Consider the following 24,174-nt stretch of genomic DNA (forward strand, 5'->3'; position numbering starts at 1 on the left):
TATAACATCATATAAGTAACATCATATATTATGTGTCATAATAATGTTATTATGTTATATATTATATATAATTAATATATTATAAATATAATGTTTATTTTTATTTTGTTATTATTTTACAGATGAGCAAACAGGTTCAGAGAAGTTAGGTAAATTGACCAAACACACATATTTAGTAGGTGGCAGACCATGGAATCAAATCGTGGTCTGTTTATTTCAAAGCCTGTTTTCTTAACCGTCATATTATATTACATCACCATTTTAAAATGTTTACTCAAACAACCCTCTCAGAAGACTGCATAACTTTCCATTAGAAGTCGTATCTTCTTAGATCAACACTGTTTGTCCGTGCCCACATTCCTCCAAGAAAAGTGCCCCTCACACCATCATGTGATTCTCCATCGCCGACTCCACCAGTCACTTATCAGTCCTCACCTTACTCAACATTTGATGCTGCGCGCCCCTCTTCTCTGTGTACCTCTTTGCTCCATTGCCTGCAATGACTCCACACTCCCGGATCTTATTCCTGTTGGTAGATCCAGGCATATCCTATTTTCATGAGCTCAGTCTTCAGTTTGCACTGAAGGAATATTGACCTGGAAGACTGCAGAGCTGGTCCTCATTCTCACTTGATCACTGAGCCACTTGGTGACCTTGGGCACTCTCCTCATTTACTCTATGCCTCAACTTACTTCCAAATAAGAGAGATGATCCAGAGGTCTAAATCAGCTCCCACAGTCTATAATTCCAAGTTCATAAAGAGGACATTGAGAAGGAGAAATCTTGGCTGTCTGCCTCAAGGAAAAAATAATTAAGATATCACTTTGCAAAAGGAGAAGTGAATTTCAACAGCATCGTGCCTGTCTCTGCCTGGAGTTGGCTGCCTCTCCAGGCCTGGGCTCCCTTTTGGACACTATAAATTATCTGAGGACATAGGCTAATTGACACAGTTGAGAGGAGCGGGACACAAATAGTCCCAGGCTTGGAGAGTGAGACCTCTGTGGAGAGGTTAATAGAACTGGAACAGCTCAGGCTTAAGGAAGGGCTGCTGAAGGGAGCCATCATTCTGCCGACACATTCATAAAAAGATATTGTGAGAAGGGCAGGGATAAGTCTTCTTATTAATCAACAAGGGCAGAATGAGAATTAACAAGCTGTAAGCTGCAATGAGGAATATTGAAGCTAAATATCAGGGAAAATGTTAGACCCCAGGGAGCAGTTAGGCAATGGAACAGACTGCTATGAGAAGCAATGAAGTCACTCTAATTGGGGATATTCAAGGCAGAGAGCAGATTCTCATCTGTCTCCAGGAAGGGAATTCCAGGGGAAAGTGAGAGGTTGGACTCTAATGGACCTCAGTGACCTCAGGGTAACCAGTCCTCAACTTTCATAGCAGAGCACAATCTAAGGTCTGGTGTGAAGTTGGAGCAGGGTGAGATTGGTGGTGGTAGGGTGGAGATAAACATAGAGTCAGGATGGTATAGCTGCTGAGACCATGGTTTTTGGAGTTTTCATGAGCTGGATTCAAATCTTTACTCTGCCACCTACTGACTTGCACTGTTTCCTTCTGAAATTCAGTTTCCTTGGCTACAAAATGGGGACCATGATGATCATTCTGTAAAAGCTGTTCTAAGGATTAAATAAGGCCATGTCTACAAATTACTTAACATGGCATGTGGCACATGGGAAGTTCTAGGCAAATGATGTTTATGATGAAAGCAGGAGCTCTCTGGAACGGGAAGTGAGCAGAGGGAAGCCTCCACTCTTCAATTTGGTTTAGTGGCTAGTCTTCAACTTTTGAGGATGACAGGGGCTCAGTGTCCAGAACTGGAGATACTATTCAACCACTGACTGCATCTCCCCTGCAGAGGGCGCCAGTATCAGGAGGAACCCATTTTGAGATTTGATGGGGCTACATGTGGGAAAGGCAGAATGCTTCTCTGAACTGCCCAGGTGCTAGGGAGTACCAGGGGCCAGAACCTAGAAAAGGAGTTTGTTGGCATCCACAGGGTAGGGATTGCTGTCTATAGCAGATATTCTTGATGCCCTGCAGCATACCCCTTCAGCCTCTCTCTGAGTTCACCCACAGTGGTGCACAGCTCTACATGAGCTCACACTCATATTAGGACAAAGTCCCACTTCAAATGCCAATCTTGCTATTTTCTGCCTTGGAAAATAACCTTTTCTGAAGCTGTGGGGGTCAGAGGGGCCTGTGCAAAAGTGCAGCTCAGAAGGCCAGGTTTGTTAATGCTCCAGAGGCAACTTTCAACCAACGCAGGATAGAAGCCAGTGGATAAATGACCTCAGCCTCCTGTTCTTTGGGCAGAAATTCTGGGATGCATTGACTTGCCGGCTGTCCCCGTAGAACTAAGCTCCCACTGCCTAAAGCAGAAGCACCCCTCCTATCAGCTTTTCTTCCTGCCCTGACCAGTCTCCCCACATCCTCATTCCTGCTCCCCGGGATTACTTCCCAAATAAACTACCTGAACTCAAATCCCTGAATCAGGCTCTGCTTTTGGGGGAACTAAAGCTAAGGCAGTGTCTGAAAGGGACAAAAATTCAAAAGGTCAAAAACTGGAGGGAGCCTTCCACAGAGAAGCTTTGTATATTAGGACTTGCCATGATGAATACGCTAGAAGTATGTGTCCTCAACCTTCAGTTTTGAACACATCTATTCGTTTTTTATTATTAGTTTTACTATTAGTTTTGCCATCTATTCGTTTTTTAATTAAGCACTGTCCCCTCTGATTTGCCTCCATCTTCCTCACTGGGGTGAAAGCAAAAATTTAAGACTTCCAAATGCCTTCCATCCTTCTCTCTTTCCACATCTCTCATGGCTCAGATTCAATGTTGGCCCTTTAATCAGTACTTTTCTAGTTCAATCTACTGAGACATCTGCCTTAAATATTTACAGAGCATTTTGAACTCAGAATTAGTTCTCATCGAATTTTTCTCTGCTTCATGTGCACATATGTATTATCTCCTAAGGAATAGGAGATCATACACATACCCAGCAGACTATAGTTTTCATTTAATTGGTTAGACATGCGTGTTATAGCTGCTCCTGGCTGCAGGGGAGGCAGAAAATTTGATTTTTCCTTCTTCTAGAGTGGAGAAAAGCAAAAAGGAATAAAGAATGAGCATTTAGCCAGTAGAAAAATTTTTCTATAACTTTCCTTATCAGTTGAAAATCTTAATCCCAGGTTTTTGCAGAGATTGAAAGAGCTACTGAGTTTTATTCAAGGAAATTGTCCTGTTAGGGATAATTTAAAACTCCCACAAATATGCAGCTGCAGAAATAATTATCATCATTTGTTTCATAAATTGTGTTGGTACTAAAGATAAAAATGTGGTATCTGCCCTCATGGATCTTGCAGCATATTAGATATACAAGGAGCTTGCAGCCTGTTAGGAATATACACAGATCATTGCAGTACAGTGTGGAAAGTGCAATGAGTGTGGTGTGCATACAAGATTGTGGGAGCAGGAAATTGGAGAGGGGGGACATAACCCAGTACTCTCGATTTCAGAGAACTCATTCAGAGAACTCTTCCTGGGAGAGTTGCACAGGGGCTTAACTGGTAAATTTGGATTATAGATAGTTTTGTTTATTTTTCTTAGTATGAAAAGGAACCATTGGAGTTATAAGCAGGAGAGCAAGGTGATCTGACATACCCTTTAAAAAGAGCATTCTGTTGGTTATGTGGAGAAAGTACTGTTTGCAGAGGGATAGTAGAGACACTGATAACCAGGATCCTGCAGTTGGTTGGTAGAGAAGGGCAGCTTGCTCTGGAGTTAGCACTTTGGAGATACTGAGAAGTGATCAAACTCAGAATATGTTTTAGAGCTACTACATGCTGCAGAATGTAAAATAGAAGGGAAATAGAAAAAAAAATGACACCTAATTTTTTTTCGGATGGAGTAATTGGAAACATGTAGGTTTTATTTACTAAAATGGAGAAGACTGAAGGATAGATTAGCCGAGATGGGCAGTCTCTTTTGCTTGTGTTAAGTTTGAGTTGCCCATTAGTCAATGAAGTGGAGATGTCAAGTAGACAGTCTAGGATTCAGGGGAAAGTCTAAAGCCCATGGAGATGCACTTCCTTTATGAGAACTTCCATGATGCCTCCATCCCTAAATCTGATTTTTAAGTGCTCCTCACTGGGCTCCTTTAGAACCTCCAGCATAGTTCTTATTGCCATGGTTCTCTTTATTTGCCTTTCTCACCTGCCTTTACACCTGCTGAGTTCAGTGACTACATTTTATTTATCTTTGCATTCCCATCACAAGATCCAGCAGATGACAGAGGTGTCACACATATTTTTTTGTTTAAGAATAAATGAGCATCCCTGTCAAGTAGGAAAAGTATAAATGACTGTAATCATAATCTTCATCATCTATATTATACAGATGTTGAATGCTAAATGTTAGGGACTTACAGCCCATCTTCTGATTTTAAATATCTTATTCTTGCCACTATATCATGTAGAATCAGGTCCACAATTAAAACAGAATTGACTAAATTGATTTGTTTCCATGGAGTCTACAGAGAACTATCTCCTGTATTTAATAGGTGTTTCAGAGGTGTTAGATAAAGCAATAGAATGCCCATCCCTTGTTGTTAAAGCCAGCTGTTTCCAGATGTTATTAGGTAAGTTTTATTAATATTTGATTAGATTAGACTATTTAAGAAAAATATGTCAGTACTGGGGAATCTTATCCGTGATAGTCCATATATATTTCCATTTCAATTATCACTTTTATTCCCCTAATGTTTTAGAATAAAAGAGTCAATCTCTTGGATTAAGTCTTTGTACATAATTTAAAAATGAAGCTTGAGTTTGGGCCATAGAATTTGATATACATTTCCCCATAACTTTTCTGAGATAGAAAATAAAAATCTCCATGAAAATGGAGATTTCATAAAGTATCATAAAGTATATTATTTAATTTAGCAAACTTGATTCAACATGGAGTAATACTTTCAGATAACAAAGGTTTTCAACATATAAATTGGATGTTTGTTTTACTTTTTTAAATTCATATGTACTCTTAAAGATTTACTAATTATGAGTGTGTTATGATTGTGACCAATAAATTACGTTACTTGCTTGAGATTTGCAAAGTTGTAACTTTACAGTCAACATCAATCTGTAGCCTGTTTCAGTTACACTCATTTGCAGTGATTAATTAACCTTGTAGAAAAGTTGACACCACCACCGGGAATAATTCTTTGTTATTTTTTACCATGCTTTTTTTTTTTTGTATTAAACTACTTATGTTTATATCTCCTGAGGCCATATAATTTAATACTTGGTTATTTCAGATAGATTAAATTGGTGGAAAACCTTATATGTTATTGCTAATATAAGAGGAAGTCTTAGGGAAAGCCAAGTTGAGTTTAGAAACTATCATGCGATGGTGTTTAGCAATATCTACTAAAATATTCTGCATTTTTTTTCCAGATTACTTTCTCCAAAATAAAATGTAAGTGAATTCCATGAAATAAAAGTGCTTTTGTGCCCTGTACCTAGAACAATGCCTGCAACATAGCACATGTGCATTAATTCTTTCTGAATGAACAACCAGTTCATTTACGTAAAAAGTATCTATAGAGTTTGGATGATCTTTCTTCTCTTGAAAGTATCATCAGTTGATCATTGTAGTGAGAAGATAGTCATAGCCGGTTAAATTTGTATAACACTTTAAAATTAGTAACGTAATTTGCAATTCTCAAAGTGTTACATTCGAGACTTACAGAAATCTCATGAAGCAAAAAGAATATTCACATCTTAATTGTGCAGTGGTGCAATCCCTCAGATAAAATGAGGGACTTAAACTCAATGTACCTCTGAATTCAAATCCGTATTCTTTTGATTGCACCACATTTAGGGGCCAGAGAACATCCTGACATTAGCCTCCAGAAGGACTTCATGATCTCCTACAGAGGGATTAATAAAATCCATTGTGTCTGGGTGGTGTCGTGTGTGGGAGGGTGGAGGGAGGAGGATATCCACCACCTGAGAGAGGTGAAGCTCTAGCAGAATGTTGAAGAATTAACAAAGCGGGAGTGGGGGTGGGGGGAAGAGAGTTCCAGGCACAGAACTATAACTTGTACTCCTTCTTCCACCATTCTCCATAACCTACCCTGTTTTTTTCTCTTAGTAGCTCTTATCACTTACCTGATATTACAGTATATACTCATATGTATATATATATATATAGTGTGTGTGTGTGAGAAAGATCAGCCCTGAGCTAACATCCATGCCAATTCTCCTCTTTTTGCTGAGGAAGACTGACCCTGAGCTAACATCCGTGCCCAGCTTCCTCCACTTTATATGGGATGCCACCACAGCATGGCCGGACAAGCGGTGCATCGGTGCGCGCCTGGGATCAGAACCTTGGCCGCCAGCAGCAGAGCTTGCACAATTAACTGCTACGCCACGGGGCCGGCCCCCTCATATATTTCTTGACCACCTCACCCACTAGAATGCAAAAATCAAGGACTCTGTGTAACTTGTTCTCCACTGCCTCCCCAACTCTTAGAATAGACTCTGGCACATTCTAGGCACTTAATACATATCTGGGGGGAGTGAATGGATGCTGAAGGAACCACATGTGCAGATGCAGGATACATGACATAGCAATTGTCCTTTTGGAAAACTGCAAGCTATTCTATCCCCCTAATATGTTGAACTATATGAGATGCTGATACTTGATTGCTTTTGATTTATTTATATGGAGATTTTGTATAGTTCATCTTGATAGAATATGGAAAGGAAATCAGGAAGGGAAGAGCTCTTGAGGTTGGAAACAAAGGAACTGACCAAATTTGGGATGATCTTACTTAGCATGTTAAAACATTTGGATAGGTCTTATAAAAATTGGCAGTCATCGATGGGTTTTAAGTAGGATATTGACATGACCAGATAGATCCCTCTGATGATTTATAGCAGTTGGATTCAAAGGGAGAAGAATGGAAGCTGAAAGAGAGCATAGAAGTCATTGCATCATCAAGCAAGAGACAGTAAGTGCCAGAACCCACTGGTTGGTAGAGGCCCTGATTCAGTCCCAGTCAGGCTCAGCTTTCTCCACTCAGTCTCTCAGAATTCTTTCTATATGACTGGACCTATCTGATCTCCTAGGTAGATACCAGCTCTCCTTTTTCACCTTTTTCACAAGCATGGAAGGACCCAAAATACATTCCTTTTCTCACAGCTGAGACAGATTGGATTTACCTGAAATTGAAGACACATGAAATGGAAGGGAATAGACTAAAACACCCAAGTGCAGATTCTGATCTGACTGAAGCCAGTTCACTCATCACAAGTTCTCTGAGATCCCACCTCTTACCCTTTTGAATTCTTAAGTCCTTTCCCCATCCTCTCTCTTTATTAATCTGCTTTGTCTAAATTAAGTTTTTTAAAAACTATATCAGCTTTAATTTCCTACAAAGCTGTATAAATCAGGCTTTTTTTTTCTTCTTGAACTTGATGCTACTTCAGTAGGACAACAATTGTTGGCATCTAATTTTTACCAGAAACAATGCTCAGAAACCATCCATGCTACCACCAATAATATCATTTTTTGCAACATCCATCATCTGGCTGGATGATCATATAATTTTTTGTACAAATTAAGACACTTTAAAAAGGAAAATGATGGACTGTTTATAATTAGGGACAACAGGCATAGACCAGGACTTCCCCAGGGAAACCAGACATAGGTCGCCCCAGACATAACTGAAAACTCAAAATATAGGCAGTCATTGTATCTCTCTCTCAAGGAGTGTATTTTACAAGTAGTTTGTCTGGGATACTTCACCAAGACAGTGCAGTGTGTAAGTCTAAGTGTTCTTTAATATGATTGGTTATATCTGCTTTAAATTTTCCATGCTAAAATGATCAGTGTTTTGTTCCTTACAGCTTTCAAATTTCCACTTTATGTCTTCTGAATGTCATAAGAATCCTATGAGGTAAACTGATGCCAGGATTGACAGGTGCATTTTATAGATAAGGAAATTGGGGCTCAAAGATATTTGATCAAGAAATCAATGATATAAAGTAGAAGAGTCACAAGACATGTTTTTGAGCACTGGCCCCACATCGCTTTGTTGATAGCAGTGCTACAAATGCTTTAACCTGTATGCAATCAGAGTCGACCTATAGAAACTTTTATAGCAATTTAGTAGGATTATTTCACGTTTGTTGAAGCTAATAAAAAAATCAAGGTTGCATTTTATAAGCCTTTCTTATTTTTTAGTTTCATTTTTCTAGTAATTCATGTTTATTTTACTTTATAAAAGCATCAGCCCATGACAAATTGAAAACTTTAAATACAAATTCTTTACTACAGCTCTTTTGAGAAATACTGGGCTCCAGGAGATTAGGCAATTACTTAAGCACTCTGAGTTTTAGCTTCTTCACATTTAAAAACTGAAAACAATACACCATTCCACATCATAGAACTGACAAAACAATAAAAAAATAAGAAAGTAATAACTAATATTTGTATAAGTCCTAAGAATCACGATTTTTAAAATATGCTCAGTAGTAGCCCCCAAGAATTGACAGAACTTCAACGAGTAGAGCATGGGGCTTGTGAGTGATGTCAGCACCACCTCCCAGCTCTACTCCTCACTCTCTCTTCAAGCTAAGTGGGTTTTCTTTCACCTCTTTTAAATATTAGGGTTCTGCTTTAAGATTGCCACTAAGTTATAAGAATGTACACCTGAAATTTACACAATGTAATAAGGCAATATGACCTCAATAAAATAATTTCTAAAGAAAAGATTGCCATCAAGGAAACACAACCAGTAAAAAAATTCCAACTTTCCTCGAGAGTGTACAAAGCGGCTTAATACCTATTATCTCATTTAATCCTAACAACAACAGCCACACGGTGTCAGGATTATTATTTTACAGATGAAAGAAAAAGTGACAAGATTGTACAGTGGTCAGGATCTCAGCTGGTAAATGATGGAGCTCAACAGAAGCCCAGACCTTAGGATTCCATGCCCAGGTCTCTTCCCAGCAGGCTGGCAAGTACAAAAAGAAGTCTACAGTTTCTGGTACATTTTCTCTTTCCTTCTACATCTACTTTTCTTTGCAAAGTCTTGGCTTATGAAAAGAACTCTCAAAGAAGAGAATTCAAAGATCACCAAAAGTATATATTGTGCTCAGAAAAATCAAATTTATACTTCCTAAACAATAAGCTCGGAAACATCTCCCTACTGAATCTTAACTGTGTGTGTGTGTGTGTGTGTGTGTGTGTTATAGGGTGAAATGTGTCCTTCAAAAATTCATATGTTCAAGTCCTAACCTCCAGGAACTCAGAATGTAACTGTATTTGAAAAGAGGGCCTTTAAAGAGGTAATTAAAATAAAATGAGGTCATTAGGGTGGTTCTTAATCCAATATAACTGGTGTCCTTACAAGAAGGGGAAATTGGGACACAGATACCAACAGAGAGAAAATGATGTAAAGACACAGAGAGAAGACGGCCATCTATAAGCCAAGGAGAGTGACCTAGAACAGATCATTCCCTCACAGCCCTCAGAAGGAACCACTCCTGCCAACACCTTGCTCTTGGATTGTAGCCTCCAGAACTGTGAGGAAATTTTATTGTTTAGGCCACTTAGTCTGTGATACCTTGCTATGGCAGCCCTACCAAACTAATATAGTGAGTGTATGATATTGACAATAGCAGTGTACAGAATCACTTTAGTTATTTTTTATGTGTCCGATAAGAAAAACAAATCATATTATTGTCTATCCCATATATTCAGGAAATATGCTGTTCGCATTCCAAGGCAAGTGAGTTACACTTTTGAGCTGCTTCTTCTCTTTTCTTTTTAAATTCTGCATTTTCAGAGGAGTGCTGAAACCCATACATAAGTATTTTGTTAATAGGAATGGAACTGTTCTTTGAGTCTAGCAAGCCAAATGTCTATGGAGGCAGTGTGCCTGCAACCTGTCAGGCCATTAGGAAGGCATTTGTCCTCCCTGGGACTTAATTTTTCATCTACAAAAGGAAGAGTCAGAGAGGATGATCTCTAAGTTAATGTGTTATGGTTTTAAGAGCACTGAACTTGAAGCAAAGAAATTTGAATCCAAGTCCTGTCTCCCTATGTGATATCAGGCAGGTCCCTCAGCTCCTCTGAGCTTTTTTTTACTCTTTTGTAAAATGCAGGTAATATACTGAAATCACAATGTGGCTATGAGGCCATGGTGATATGATGAATGTGAAAATACCTGACACATTGAAGATTCCAAGTAAAAGGTGGTTTTATTTTCATTTCAGCTCTGAAATACTAGGCCTGGAAGTGCTTTGATTGGATCAGATAGTATCTCAAAACACAATTTGGACTAACTTCTAAAGGGCAAGCAAGATTGCATATATGTAGAAAAATCACTTCAGTCATCCTACATTTATATTTCTTCCCAAGATATTTTAAAAGGCAAGAATGATGTCTTCTGGACATCACCGTGATGTGCCAGAACATGATGTCAGTTAGTATTGAAATTGTTCATCATCTCCTCTAATATCCTTCCTGTTGGCTGGGATGTCTTGGATATGTCAGAAGTGATTTTGCTAAATCCAACTTGCTAGTAATGAGCATCTCTTAATTCTTGGCCAATAACAATTCACTCATAAGAAGAAGTTTAAAATGCTGCTTTGGCTGATTATAATATAAACTCAAAGACTGTCAGTAAATTTTCTGTTACTAGAAATGAAGGCAGATGCCTTAAATTTCAGATGAGCTGGAATGAAAGTAATGCAGATTCTCAACGAAATGATACAGATCCAAGTGGATTCATAATACTGCCAAGCCTTTGGGACTATCTGGTAGAGCCTAAAGAGTGGATCTGCAGAGACCACAGTTCTCCAGAACAGACTGATCCCTGGAGCAGAGATGGAGGTGGAGTTGAGTTAGCAACTCAGAAAGAGTGAGAAATTATTGAATAATCCATCCATTCACTCAACAGATCCTTATTAAGAATCTATTAGATGCTCATCACTGTGCTCCTAAGAGGGGGGAAAACTCAACTTAGCTTTTCCCTCTTGAACAAATTCAATAAACATGTTGATGGCCTAGTGTGTAATCTGCTAGAAATAAAGATAAATATAAGAGCGGTTCTTCCCTTCAGGAATGCATAGAAGAGACTCACAAAAGTCACTTATTACACACACAAGGACCAGTAGCAAAATAGATGTGAAACTACTACTTTATTAATAGCAAAGTTAGCAACTGACAGACCCTTACAGAGCCCTATTGAAGGTTCTTTAGGAGCCTGTGGCTGAAGCAAAGGCTAAAGCCAGACCTCTGTTCACCCAGCCCCTGTGAGATCTAAACCTTGGGATCTTACCACCTTTGGCCTACAGTGAGGAGAGAAGAATTTGCGGAAGCTCCAGAGTCCATTTACTCAGTTTCAGAGAAGAAGAGAAAGAGTAAAAGTGAGACAGACAGAGAAACAGAGTAAAAGAGAGTGGCAGAGAAATCTAAGAGGAAGCCTAAAAGAGTGTTTGCTAATTTGACCTATTAGATTAATGATTTCTCCTCCTTTATCTGAGAATTAAAAGAGAGGCCCAGTGATAGGAAGAAACGTTGAGGCTTTTCTTTCCTTTAGGTGTTAGAGGAAAGAAGATAGGAGACAGGGAAATGAGTTAGAAAGTTAGTACAGATGGCCAGATGTACAGGCCTTCAAAAGATGCTGATGCTGTAAGTGATGAGGGGACATGTGACAGAGAATGTGAGAGAAAAACAAAAATTTGGAGCCTCTGAACAACAGTGGAACCTCAAAAAGAAGCCACATTTTTGAAGCCTAGTCGACTGAGGCAATGACTATTAATTTACTCTACAAACATTTTTAAGCACCTATTACATACATTCACTGCATTAGACTGGCTGATTCATAGAGACAGACACAATCCCTAATTTCAAAAAGCTTACACTTTCAGGCCAGGCTATATCCATAAACACTCAACTGGAATACAACATGGTTATTGCTATAAAGGATGAACAGGCCAGGAACCAGGCAAATTCAGAAGGAACACCTTGCTATGACCCAGGAAGTGAAGGAAGACTCCACGAAGAGAGAACATGTGAACTGAGTCTTTGGAGCAAGAGAAAGGGCTGACTGAGCAAGTTAACTAATCAGAGGCAGAGATATTGCCTTGGCCAAAGTAAAAGATGCACGGCAGAACACGTCATGTCCTGAGAACCATTTATTGATGTGTCTATTGAGCTCTTACCATAGGTGGGGATACAAGAGTACATAACAGAGAAAAGTGTCTGCTCTTATGAAGATTCCATTGTGGTTATGGAGGAGGAGGAGTTCAGACAATAAACAAACAAACAAATAAATGATTAAGATATTTTTAGAAATCAACACATGCAACCCAGAAACTAAAATGAGCTAATGAGACAGTTCCAGGAGACCTATTTTATTTGAGGAGAGGGTCAGGGCAAGTCTTTTGGCTATGACAATTGAACCCAAATGTTAAGAAGGATTCAGGTATGCGGAGAAAAGGGGCTAGAACTCTCTAAGAAGTAACAAGAGCAAATGCTCAGAGACCAAAATCAACTTGGAAGATTCAGGAAATAGATCGAAGGCCCACAGGGCTAAGCTTGTGAGTAGAGGGCAGTGTGGAGGAGAGACCATCAGAGAAACTGGCCAGGCTGTGTAAGATCTGCAAATGCTTGACGTGGAGAGAGCATAGGGTGGAAAAGCTAGAATAGTAGTAACAAGGCAGGTCACGGCCAAGGATGGCCCACTATGGAATTAGAGCTTTCACTCATTATCTTAGTCCATTTGGGCTGCTATAACAAAATACAATGGATTGATGGGCTTACAAGAAACAAAAAATTTTTTTCGCAGTTCTGTATGCTAGGAAGTCTAAAATCCAGGTGTCAGCAGATTCGGTGCTCAGTGAGGGCCCACTTCCTCATAGACAGCCATCTTCTCACTGTAACCTCACATAGCGGCAGGGATGAGGGATCTCTCCAGGGTCTCTTTTACAAGGGCACTAAGCTCATTCATGAGGAATCTGCTCTCATCATCTAATCACCTCCCAAAGGCCCCGCCTCCTAATGCCATCACTTTGGGGCTCAGAATGTCAACTTATGAATTTAGGGGAGACATAAACTTTCAGTCCATTGCACTGACTCTAATTGGAAACTAGTGAAAAGGGACAATATTGGGATAAAGCTCTAAGTTCAGTTTTGCTAACCAGTTGAGTAGATAAAGCACTCTCACCCAGACACTATCCAGCCTCTCAATATCTTAGCAATGGTCTATAAGAGATGTTCACAGCAGACGAGACTTGGAATTAAATATCAATAAATTGCCTATGTAAGCCTGGAATCCAGGCCCAACAGTCATCCAGAAAGGGGCAAATTCACAAGTTTGTTTGCTTTTTTTTTTCTCTCCTTTCACAAGCCCCTTGGACACAGAATGTCCTCTGTGAACTAGCCAGGAGAAAGAAATCCGGCTTTACAGTGCGTGTAATCTGGAAAGCAAGGAAAGAAACATTTAAGCTGTTATTCAAACAAGTTTCATTCCAATTACTACTTTCCTCTCTGTCAAAAACAATTATTCTCACTTTTGACATGGCCATTGCTTGCTGAGGTGATTGAGGGATCTGCCTCCACATTTTTCTCCCGGTGTTTTCTCTTTTGGCTGCTTTTGGTTGTGGGTTGTTCTATAGTGTTGTTGTTGATTTTCCCACTGCACCCAGCGCCACAGAGTTGCTTTTACATGGCCATAAAATAAAATGAATGTACACAGGAAAGGGAGCCTTGCTCCAAGTCAAGTTCTGGACAGCTTAGCTTAATATGCACTCCATTTCACAAGCAGAGACCTGTTTACACTCATTGCTTAAAGACTCAGTGATCATTTGCTTTGTGACATCCCCCACGCCAGCACGGGGCCCCAGCCAGACAAAGACTGACAGGCCAGGTCATTTTTGCCTTGTGACCCTGGGAGAAATTCTAGTCCTCAGACGACTTTGATGGGCTAATTGCAGCAGCACACTGAGTTAATGACACCGCAGTTGGACGCCTGTCAACACCTCCGTGATTCTATCAGCTGGGGCTGTTGAGTCTTCATGAGACAGAGAAAAAGGAAGTGAAAAGAGAACTTAAGTATTTCCTAATACATATATTGCTATTAGGTTGAATGTGAGCAATGTTCATGCAGTCAGATCGGGTCCCTTTTTTTTCTGTCGGCCCCATGGCTTATGGGGCCTTATGTTGCCTTATGTTGCTCTTTGCCCTGTCTTCTGAAAGTCGGACATGAATTTCAAAATGATGACCAGCATGCATGTTTTCAGTGATTAAAATTTTTTAAAATTTATTCAGCTGCAGTATAAAAACATTTCTTAAATCATATATTCTTTCCCATTCATACCCACATGACTCTCGGGGTAGTAGCAGGGAAGATGTGAGAAGGGTCAAGAGTATCCATACTTGGTTTTCATGTCACAGCCAAATTAAATTTATTTCTGTCCTCTGCTTATTTCCTGCTTTTTATCATATTCAAGCCTCTGTTCATAATGTTCTTACACTCTTGTCTTAGTCAGTTTGAGCGACTATAACAAATTATCATCATAGACTGTGTGGCTTAAACAACAAATATTTATTTCTCACAGTTCTGGAAGCTGAGAAGTTCAAGATCAAGGCACCAGCAGATCTGGTGTCTGGCAAGGGCCTGCTTCCTGGATTGCAGATGGCTGTCTTCTTGTATTCTCACTAACACAGACAGAGAGCTCTGATCTCTTCATCTCCTTATAAGGGCACTAATCCAGTTTATGAGGGTTCCACCCTCATGACCTAATTACCTCTCAAGGCCCCACCTTCAAATACCTTCATATTGGGAATTACAACTTCAACATATGAATTTTGGGGGGACAAAAACATTCAGTCAATAGTATTCTGCCATTGGCCCCCAAAATTCATGTCCTTCTCATATGCAAAATACATTCACTTCACCCCCAAACCCCAAAAGTCTTAACTCATTCTAGCATCAACTCTAAAGTCTAAAGTCCAAAGTCTCATCTAAATATCATGTAAATCAGCTGTGAATGAGACAGCTATGAGTGAGAAGCAAAATTCCTCTCTAGTGTGAGCCTGTGAAACCAAACAAGTTATGTGCTTCCAAAATACAATGGTGGGACAGGCATTGAACAGACATTCTCATGCCAAAAGGGAGAAATAGGAGAGAAGGAAGTAGTCATGGGTCCCAAGCAAGTCCAAAACCTAGCAAGGCAAACTCCATGGGATCTTAAGCCTCAAGAGTAATCCTCTTTGGCTCAATGCTCTGCCTTCTAGACCCAGAGGGGTTGGAGATCCTGTGCCTACAGCTCTGCCAGACATAGGTCCTGCCCCCATGGCTCCCCATGTGGCCCCACCTCAAGGCTTTGAGTAGAGGTGGTCTGGACTATTGAAACCAAGGCAATGGCCTCCCCTTTTGAAACCGAGGAGGCAACCCTGATGATCTCTGAATTGCCTGTGGGGTCATTCTTCCCTTGTCTTGAAGAATAGCTCTGTAGTACTGTCCTATAAAATCCAGGAAGTCCAACAGCCTTCCTCCGTTTTGTTCTGTCTATCCCCTTCAGTTTAAACTGGCAATGTTCTTGCTGTGGTGGCTGATTAAGTCCCTAGTTCACACCCACACTAATCTCCTTATCAAATGATTGGTCTACCACATCCTTTCTCATTTTTTGTAATATCGACAGGCTGAGAATTTTCTGAATCTTCAAGTTCTGTTTTTGCTTAACCTTTCTTCAATTTCTTTCTCTTTTCTTGAATTTTACTATTAGCAATCAGGAAAAACCAAGCCAATCCTTCAATATTTTGCTTAGTATTCTCCTTAATTAAATATCCAATTTCATCATGACAAGTTCTTCCTTCCACAAAACACTAGAACATGAATACATTTCAGCCAAGATATTTGCCATTTTATAACAAGGATCACGTTTTCTCCGTTGTCCAATAGCATGTTCCTCATTTCCATCTGAGACCTCACCAGAATGGCCTTTGCCATTCATATTTGTACCAACATTCTGTTCATAATAATTTATGCATTTTCTAAGAAGTTGGAAGCTTTCTCTACAGCTCTCCTCTTTTTTTTCTGAGTCCTCATCAGAGTCACCTTTAAAAGTTCCTTCATGACAATCTTGGCTTTCTCTAGAATGCACCTCAAAACTCTCCCAGCCTTTACCCATTGCCCAGTTCCAAAGCCACTTTCACATTTTTGGTATATAGTATAGCCGCACCCCACTCACAGTATCAATTACTGTCTAAGTCAGCTCAGGCTGCTATATCAAATACCATAGACTGGGCAGCTTAAACTATAGATGTTTATTTCTCACAATTCTGGAGGCTAGAAAGTCCAACACCAGGATGCCAGGAGATTCAGTGTCTGATGGGACCTCTCTTCCTGGTTTGCAGATGGTCATCTTCTTTCTGTATTCTTACATGGCTGAGAGAGAGATCATCTCTCTTGTGTCTCTTCTTATACACGCACTGATCCAATTCATGAGGGCTCTACCCTTATGACCTAATTACCTCCTAAAGTTTCCACCTCCAAATACCATCACACTGGGGATTAGGGCTTGAACATATAAATTTTGAGGGGACATACCCAGTCCACAGCAGAGGAATTAAAAGAGATTTCTAATGTCCACAGTTTAGTTGATATTTTTTGTTCTCCAAAGAGGTTACTTCCTGTACACACACACACACGCACACACATATGCATGTGTATACATATCTATATATACAATATGTATCTTTTCTTTTTATTTATTGATTTATTTTACTAAATGGTCAATCATAGTTGACATTATGAGTTACGGTGATATTGGCAAACTGGGGGATTTACAGAAAATTGAGTATTCCACATCAACATCAAGATTTTACTATATTATATAAGCTATTTTCTGAAACTCTTTACTTGCCAGATTTGTTTGTACATCTGCAAGTTGACAGTATTTGAAACAGACAACACAAATATCATTTCTGTACCCCAAATTTAATATTTTTTAATTCTTCCAAAAGAATATCTGAGACTCATAGTAACTCAAGGAGGGAAGAAGTGGATATCTTTTCTTATCTGTTTTATATACAAAGAAAGAAAGTCACGTATAGGCAAAGTGATTTGGGATCTTTTGAGGCAGTGGTATTGACTGCCTTGTTCACCTCTCATCCCTTTATCTATTGCTTACAACAGCTTAATCATTACTTAATGAAGAATTAAATTATCAATCAACCAATTAATTAATTGTGGAAGATACACCATCCCTTATTGTCAGAATTACTCCTACGTTTTTGGTTTCCAAACTTACAACCCTGTGCTGAGTGCACATAGGGACATCTAATAATATGTTGCTTTGGGCACAAGCAGACACTGCATATATATCACCATTTAAAGATTTTGAAAAATTTTAAGAAGCATCAGAATTATTATCATTAGAAAAATAAGAACTTTCTTTGACGTTCTTAAAATTATCATATGGCTTTGAGTTGTTTATAAGTTACATATGGGAGGAAAGGAATGGGGCCCTATAATGTTTTGGTGCTCGTGGCCCCTGAAGTTTTTATTCTGGCCCTCTCTCTATGCTCTTTCTTTTTTATCCCCTTCTTCCTTTACCCTTTGAATTTGAGTGTTTGGGCTCTTTTTGCTGTCAAAGCACCTAATCTAGACTCTTGTGATGCCTACTAAGAGCAGCTTTCACAACCTGAAAAATCTCTGTGCAAGCACTGACACTAGCTACCTCTAGGATACCCACTGAGAAACCCAAAAGCTAGATTAGTCTGGTCCCAAGTAAGAAGCAGACTTCCACCCCAGAGGTGTTTATTTTTCCTTTAATCAATTAGTGAAGCAATACAGGCATACAGAAATGCCGAGGGCCCTCTCTCAAAGCACCAGCAGAGTGAGGTTAGAGAAGCCGGGAGGATCCCCTGGTGAGTCCCGGCAAAGTTCGAGACAGCCCTGGGCTTTCTCAACTCTGAGCTCAACACTCAGCAGCTCACCGGGAGGCCTTCCCAGTGAACTCTGTCCCATTGATATTGGACATTACAGGAAAAGATAATAATCAGTCTTACTGGCCCCTGTGGCCTGGAAAAGACGGGTAAGCACATGACCTGCTGTCTACCCAGGGTTGCAAGGACAATGAGCCCCTGCACTAGATAGTCTCAGAACAGACTCACAGAATCGAAGAGGTGGAATGGAATGAACCATCTCTATGTTTCCTATCACTGGTGGTTTTCTATCCACTGTTGAAAGACTCCTGTAAGGGGACCTTACCACTTTCTACAGCTGCCACTTCACTTCTTTAATAATTTTAATTGCTAGACATATCTACTGAAATATAACCCAAAGTGACCTCACATTGCTCATTGTTTTGCCCTGTGGAGGCAAAATAGATGGGAACTTATCCCCATTTTCCATAAGATCTTTTCAAATATTTGAAGATAGGATTTTCACAGCCATAATCCTTCTTCTTTCTGGGCTAAATAACTCCATTCCTCACCTGCTCCAGCCCGGTTTCTGCCCTCACTGAAACTGCTCAACACAGCCACGTGAACTTACAAACAATGAATCCTGTGAACACATTTTAGTTCCTACACTATTGAAGTCACTGGATGCATCTCACAGGCATAATTCCTCCTTCCTTGGAATATCTCTCTACGCAATTCTTTCCCAGTTTTCTACCCACCGTGGCAGTATTCTTAGTCACCCTCCTGTACTGATCTTCCCTGCTTTTATCACCCATTAAGTGTTGACACTCCTCTGGGTTCTAGCCTTAACTTTCCTTTCTTCTTTTATGAACTGGCCCTCAGTGAATGCATGCATGCTTATGACTCAGCTCTCATCCAAACAACAATGATGATACCCAAACTTTGTTTTCTATTTGCACATCACATGACCATATCCAGCTTCACAAAAAAACACCCCACAGGGGTCTCAAACTCAATAATTGCAACACTGAAATAACTGCCTTCCTCACAGAAATGAGTTCCTCCTCTTCTGTGTTCTTGCTTTTCTCCTCCTGTGTTCCCCAACTTAATAAATGGCTCTACCATCTATCTCCTCAATGACACAGAGAAAAAAACTAGGAGTTATCCTTGACCTAAGTCATTTATCCACAAGTTTGCTGCAAATAAGTAAGCAAAAGTGGAGTTTAATCCAAGACTCCTGATTCCAAACCAAATGGCTTTGCTTTGCATATTTATTTATGTATATTTATCTTTGTATATTTACTCAAATAAATATACGCAAATACAACTTTTCAGGGACTTTTAAAGAACATTTACTATTAAGTAATGAGATTAATTTCGGTGACAGATACAATCTATATTTTCATTCCATTCCATTTCATATCATCTTCATATAAATATAGAGCTTTGATACATTCTACAATTGGTTGTGAAGTTTATTTCTGTCAGGGAGAGGTGAGGCAACAAGGCAAAGTTCACAGCTGAGGCCAGGCACACTTTGCCAACAGTTAGCTTAAACAAGGAGAACTTTGACACTTGCAATAAGGGGAAACCTTTCCATGAATTGCTGCTTTATTGAAAACTTACCCAGCAGATGCAGTTTAAGTGGAAAGGGAATTTCTGCTGCTGTTTATAGGACTGTGGGGGTCAGATGTCAACCATGGCCTTCTTAAAATGGACTGGAAGAGCTTGCCTCTTCTATGTCACCCTCCATATTTTCACTTATAACAAATATTCAGGAATTAAATAACTCTGTTAAGGAAGGCATGTTGCCTTTTACAGCCTGCAAGCTGAGGGGGGTTGCCGTGGATGTAAACTTCAGAGTTTCCACAGCATTTCTAAATATTTGCAGAGAACCATTTCCTGCTGTGAGAATGACAAAACTCTAACTTGGAGATTCAACATTTTAGCACTGGTCAATTATTTCAGAAAAATTGTACATTGTTGAAATCCACACTCAAATATGCTACAGCAAGATTTTGAGCTTGGCAAGCTTGTCCAATCTAGGAAGTTCAAAATAAAGGCAGAATACACCATCCTTCGAGTTCTCGGTAAGGGTCAGACAGTACAATGGGGCTGTTAGACCGGAGGCCATTCTCTGGATGCAAGTGGTAAAAATTGGGTATAAAATCCTCTATTCAGGAGAATACAACCTGGTATTATCCTTAAATGTACATGATTAGGTGAATGCATTCAGACAGAAAAACGTTTCCTCTCCAATCCAGCCTCTTAACCTTTAGCCGCCTCTCAAATGATTTTATTAGTCAAATTTATAAAATTTAACTTATTTGCCTCCTCTTGCTGCCATAAGTTTGCAAGTTGTTGCTAGGATCTCCTGGATATTCTGAGACTGAATCATCCATTGTTTCACTTTTTCATGAAATATCAAATACATTCACTCCACAGAAAGGAAATAGGACACGGTTTATTAAACGTCTTCCATGTGTCATATTCTATATGAAGCTCTTTGTGGACACTATCTCTTTTAATTTTCATAAGAACTCTGTGAGTCAGGAATTATTTTAAATATGCATATATTCTGCTATAGTACAAAAAAATGTCCAAGAGAAAGAAGATGCCATTAAATTTATTCTCTGAAGGAGTAATTGAAAACTCAAGAGTAGTTAAATAATTCTCAAGGGCATACAGCTAAGGAGAAGCAGAACAGGGGATTTTACACCAATAGACCCAACTAGAAAGGTCATGCTGTTTCCACCACACCATCAATAGGGACTGCAATCATCAAAGTGACTGATGGCCCACAGTAGAACTGAGGGTGGTAGGGTAGAGCAGGAGATGGGGAGAAGCAGCTGCCAGTTGGAAAATGTAGAACTGTGGGTGAGAAAAGCCTCTTTTTCATGTATATCACATGTAGTGTCTCATAATTGGAATACAATTGGCATTTTGGATGAGATAGTTCTCCACTGAGTAGGACTGTCTCCACATTGTAGGATGTTGCCTCACACTCCCCCTTGGACACTTAATGCCAGTAGCGTCCCCCACCATTGATACAAACAAAAACACTGTACATTTCCAAATGTGCCCTAAGAGGGCAATCCTGTCTGTAGTTGAGAACTACTGTTTAGGGGGAGGAGAAATATAGTCCTAATAATTCTGGATATTATTATTCTCACTGTACAGATGAGGAAACTCAAAGTTCAAGTTCATATCTTTGGAAAGGAACATATCAGTGAATGATGCTAACTGGGTCCCTTAACTCAATGACACCATTTCCCTGATTGGCTTGATATTTCTCTTTTTGCAAAGATTATAATGTCTTTTACCTAAAGAGCTGTTTTGTTGACACACACGTAGATCATTTGCTTCCTAGAGCAGGATGTGAGTCTTCTACATTCTCCAGAGCATTCTTCTCGTGATGGATACTTGAATAATCTGTCTAACAATATTCTATTTAATTGATTAAAGACAAGATCCTAATAAAAGTAAACCAATCCTTTGTCCATTTCTGTTTGGGAGTCTGGACAGGAAAGGCTTCATAAAATAGGTGGTGATCTGGTGAATGTTCACTTTATTTGTTGTTGTTAGTGCAGTTGAGTGGATTCTGACTCCTAGCAACCCTGTGTACAGCAGAGCAGAACCCTGCCAGGTCTTTTTGCACCATCCTCTCACCTTCTGGCACTATATCAGACAATGCTTTGCTGCTATTCATAGGGTTTTCATGGCAAATTTTTTCAGAAGTGAGTGGCCAGGTCCTTCTTCCTAGTCTGTCTTAGTCTGGAAGCTCCCTTGAAACCTGTCCACCATGAGTGTTCCTGCTGGTATTTGAAACACCAGTGGCACAGCTTTCAGCATCCTAGCAACACGCAGCAGCCACAGTATGACAACCAACAGACAGGGGTGTGGTTCCCTGACTGGGAAATGAACCCAGGCCACAGAGGTGAGAGTGCCAAATCTTAACCACTAGACCACCATTAATTTTATATTCAATATTAACTTAATATTGAATATAAAATTTAACTAGAGAGTGTAGTGATGGATTGGAAAAGGCATTGTGATGGAGAAAGCAAAGTCTTTGACATTGGAAAGTACTCAAGGAGTGATCACACTCAGCTGGACCAAAGGGTTCAGGTTATTTCCAACAGGAAAGTATCTTATGGTTTCTGCAAAGCCCTTGGGTTGTACTGAGCAATTGTGGATATCTGTCTCCAACCAGCTTGATCCCACATTTATCCATTTTTTCCTTTATGCACGAGTGGCAGAAAATGATCATGTCCCAATTCCAAAGCCTCCACTATAGCACATTTCTAGTGAGCACCCAAAAAAGCATGAGCTCCCAGCAAACATATCACAAAGACACTAAATTAAAATGTAGACTCCAAAATGTGAGCCAGATTTCATTAAGGCAAGTACGGGAAAGCTAACGCCCTCTCTAGGACATTTAGTACAAACTACAAACCATATTGCCTATTATCCAACTTTAATTCAGTCTTAAATTACCATCAAGACTCTGATTCCCAGACTTCTCTGTGCATCCCTTCTCTGTCAAAGTCCTCCTCCTTTTTCCTCTCAACTGGCTAGACTATATTCACCCACCACTACCACTCTTAATGCATGCTTTTCCCTTCTTGGCCCCACTTTTGCCCTAAAATGAAGCTCCTATGTATGGGAGCTTCCAGGATCCCCTGCCCTCTGACTTCCCTTTTGGTACAGCCATTGTGGGGCCAAGCAGAAAATCAGAGGGTAGGTGGAGAAAGGGGTGGGAGAATTTATTCCCCCTGCTGCCTCACTGAGTTGCTGATGTGGGTTTGGCACTGAGTTGCTGAGTGCTGTGTTTTGACAGTGGCTCTATTCCTTCTGCACCACAGTTCCGATATTTCTTCCTCCAAGGCCTGGCTCTCATCGGGCTCTTGAACACTGTTTCCTCCCCTGCTCCTTCAGACCTAGAGGTGCTAATAGCCACCAACTATTCCTAGTCTCTGGGTGGCTTAACTTCCTGTGTTGGTTCCCTTAACCCTGCCTACACCTTGATAAATGTTTCCCCTTCATTAAAGTCTCCAAAGTTGAACCATATGAGTGGAATTCATTTTTCCAATATGTCCTCTATCCATTGCCATACATCATGCCTTGGAATTCCCTGTCTGTAATCAGCAAGCTCCTCTTGATCCCTGGCATCTTCACAGAATTTTCACTCTGCTATCTTGCGTGGAAACCTAGCTGACTCTTTCCAAGTTCACTTTTTCTATTGCCTTTTCAAGTGGAAGATCTTTTGTCTCACATCTCATGTGGCTTAGGAGGAGGGCTGACTGTCATTACAGCCTCCAGGCCATTACCTACCCACACACACACCAAAAGCAAAGGAACCCCTAGAGCTTAAAAAGGTCATGCCATCCTGTTTTCTCTCCATCTTTACCAATTTGTTCCTGTCATCTACTCACCTCCAAGTCACTTCCTCTCATTTGTTTATACCTTTAGCTATTAGTTCAATCTTCCTCCACAGCTTTACTTTTATCGTCATTTTCAATGACATCAGCATTCATTCATTCATCCAACAAATATTCATTGAGTATCTATTGATATCCATGTTCTAGTTGCTAAGGATACAGTGTTGAGTAAGACAGGAAAAAGCTCCTACTCTTATATACTGGTGTGAGTGTGGGACAGGGAATTTATGTGGATTAATCATTCAAACTTTAATCTAACCAGTGTCAAAGATGACTATGTGAATGGAGCCCCTAAAATTGTGTAATGAAGTAGCCCTGTTAGCCTCTTCATTCCTCACTTTCCTAACCTCCAATGACTTTTCTTTCCACTTAACTTTACCTACTACATTGTCATCACCAAAACCTGCACTGCCTTCAAAATCTCAAATTTAAATATAGAATTCTCTGATCGCCATCTTCCATCTGGGGCTCACTTGCTCTAGTGACCAACCTATCAGTTGTTCAGTCTTACTAGAACTCCAATCTATTGATCTCACTGTTTTCTCACTATCCCTTAGCTTTTTCCTGTCTTTAGGACAAGTTGTAAAGCTGAACCTGAGACTTCACATTAAGCCAGAGTGGTCCCAGGTCACTGGGACTGATAATACAACTTCTTCCCTTTGTCCACCAGCTCAGGCGTGATAGTGCTTTGTGATGTCGTTAGTCTCTGGGTTACCCCTGTTTGACTCTTGGCAACTCCATCACCTCTGTAACCAAAGTCCTGCAGTAA

The sequence above is a fragment of the Ceratotherium simum genome, chromosome 8 (genome assembly GCF_057802395.1).
Source record: "Ceratotherium simum simum isolate JZ-2026a chromosome 8, ASM5780239v1, whole genome shotgun sequence".
In the NCBI taxonomy this organism is placed as follows: Eukaryota; Metazoa; Chordata; class Mammalia; order Perissodactyla; family Rhinocerotidae; genus Ceratotherium; species Ceratotherium simum.